The sequence below is a fragment of the Neodiprion fabricii genome, unplaced genomic scaffold (assembly GCF_021155785.1).
Source record: "Neodiprion fabricii isolate iyNeoFabr1 unplaced genomic scaffold, iyNeoFabr1.1 ptg000086l, whole genome shotgun sequence".
Lineage (NCBI taxonomy): Eukaryota > Metazoa > Arthropoda > Insecta > Hymenoptera > Diprionidae > Neodiprion > Neodiprion fabricii.
This window is the reverse complement of record NW_025791628.1, coordinates 40,001-42,500: the sequence shown is the minus strand read 5'-3', so window position 1 is coordinate 42,500 and position 2,500 is coordinate 40,001. Positions and strand designations below refer to the sequence as shown.

General features: G+C 59.9%; 1 non-coding gene across 1 annotated transcript in view; it reads right to left on the bottom strand.

The window, feature by feature from the left end:
* Positions 1-284, bottom strand: part of LOC124187585 — a 1,912-nt gene extending 1,628 nt beyond the window's left edge. Inside the window, exon 1 of the ribosomal RNA XR_006872079.1 lies at positions 1-284. This exon is cut by the window's left edge and continues 1,628 nt beyond it. This is a non-coding gene — a ribosomal RNA (small subunit ribosomal RNA).
* Positions 285-2,500: the final 2,216 nt, after the last annotated feature.

The window sequence follows — 2,500 nt, the reverse complement described above, 5'->3', positions numbered from 1 at the left end:
CCCAAAGTTATTCAGAGTCACCAAGGTAAACGGCGGACGGGACGTACCCGCCGCCGATTGGTTTTGATCTAATAAAAGCATTCCTTCCATCTCTGGTCGGAACTCTGTTTGCATGTATTAGCTCTAGAATTACCACAGTTATCCAAGTAAATGTGTGTACGATCTAAGAAACCATAACTGATTTAATGAGCCATTCGCGGTTTCACCTTAATTTGGCTTGCACTGAGACATGCATGGCTTAATCTTTGAGACAAGCATAGACTACTGGCAGGATCAACCAGGGAGCTTCGATACAAAATCTCGGCTCGGACGTGCGCCACCCATCGCCGACCGGGTCTCGTAGCCCGGTCGGCCGCGCGTCTACTGTGTGTTTCGGGACTGCACGCAGGCAGCCCCGGTTCCGTGTGCCGCCACCTCGACACTCGGCTTATAAGCGTTCGAACGATCTCCCGTACCCGTCGGCTAGATTGAAAGCGTCTGGGATACGTTGTTATAACGTCTCTGGTCTTTGAGTGTACGCTCGGAAAGAAGCGAGTTGACGCGTGCGTTGGAGCGTTCAGCCTTCCGTGTTTCACGGAGAGCCGAACTTCTTGGTACCCGCGTCAAGGGCCATTCGGTCTGAGACACCGACCCGCGGTAATGCAGTGACGATAGATGAAACAACGCGAGTCGCGTAGTTTCTTTGGTACGAGGCACGGAACGGTCCGCGAACGCCCGCTCCTGGTCTACGCCGACGTACGTATCGTGCTCGAGCACGTACCGGTACGGCGTAGCAGGCGGACGACGGGAGACCGGCCCGACCGACTCGCTCCTCTTACTAGTAGGAGCCTGGCCGCTAGGACGTCGGCGCCGGTACGGTGGTAGCACGGTCGGCTTACGGGGCGAAACCTCCGCGGGCTATCGAAAAAAATTTTGAACTCCGGGAACTTTGTCGAAATTAACCGAGGCTCATTTGACGATGTTCCGACAGGCTCCCGGCCCGGATCGACTCCGGGACGCCGCGCATCGCCTTTCGGTCGACTCGGACCGAAATTTTTACAAGTCCCGTCGGCCCGTATCGACTCCGGGACGCCGCGCATCGCCTTTCGGTCGACTCGGACCGTAATTTTTACAAGTCCCGTCGGCCCGTATCGACTCCGGGACGCCGCGCATCGCCTTTCGGTCGACTCGGACCGTAATTTTTACAAGTCCCGTCGGCCCGTATCGACCTCCGGGACGCCGCGCATCGCCTTTCGGTCGACTCGGACCGAAATTTTTACAAGTCCCCGTCGGCCCGTATCGACTCCGGGACGCCGCGCATCGCCTTTCGGTCGACTCGGACCGAAATTCTCACAAGTCCCGTCGGCCCGTATCGACTCCGGGACGCCGCGCATCGCCTTTCGGTCGACTCGGACCGAAATTCTTACAAGTCCCGTCGGCCCGTATCGACTCCGGGACGCCGCGCATCGCCTCTCGGTCGACTCGGACCGAAATTTTCACAAGTCCCGTCGGCCCGTATCGACTCCGGGACGCCGCGCATCGCCTTTCGGTCGACTCGGACCGTAATTTTTACAAGTCCCGTCGGCCCGTATCGACTCCGGGACGCCGCGCATCGCCTTTCGGTCGACTCGGACCGTAATTTTTACAAGTCCCGTCGGCCCGTATCGACTCCGGGACGCCCGCGCATCGCCTTTCGGTCGACTCGGACCGTAATTTTTTACAAGTCCCGTCGGCCCGTATCGACTCCGGGACGCCGCGCATCGCCTTTCGGTCGACTCGGACCGAAATTTTTACAAGTCCCGTCGGCCCGTATCGACTCCGGGACGCCGCGCATCGCCTCTCGGTCGACTCGGACCGAAATTTTCACAAGTCCCGTCGGCCCGTATCGACTCCGGGACGCCGCGCATCGCCTCTCGGTCGACTCGGAACGAAACTTCATCGAGTCCCGTCGGCCCGTATAGACTCCGGGACGCCGCGCATCGCCTTTCGCTCGTCTCGAACCGAAATTTTCACAAGTCCCGTCGGCCCGTATCGACTCCGGGACGCCGCGCATCGCCTCTCGGTCGACTCGGAACGAAATTTTCACAAGTCCCGTCGGCCCGTATCGACTCCGGGACGCCGCGCATCGCCTTTCGCTCGTCTCGAACCGAAATTTTCACAAGTCCCGTCGGCCCGTATAGACTCCGGGACGCCGCGCATCGCCCTTCGCTCGTCTCGAACCGAATTTTCACAAGTCCCGTCGGCCCGTATCGACTCCGGGACGCCGCGCATCGCCTCTCGGTCGACTCGGAACGAAACTTCATCGAGTCCCGTCGGCCCCGTATAGACTCCGGGACGCCGCGCATCGCCTCTCGGTCGACTCGGACCGAAATTTTCACAAGTCCCGTCGGCCCGTATCGACTCCGGGACGCCGCGCATCGCCTCTCGGTCGACTCGGAACGAAACTTCATCGAGTCCCGTCGGCCCGTATAGACTCCGGGACGCCGCGCATCGCCTTTCCGCTCGTCTCGAACCGAAATTT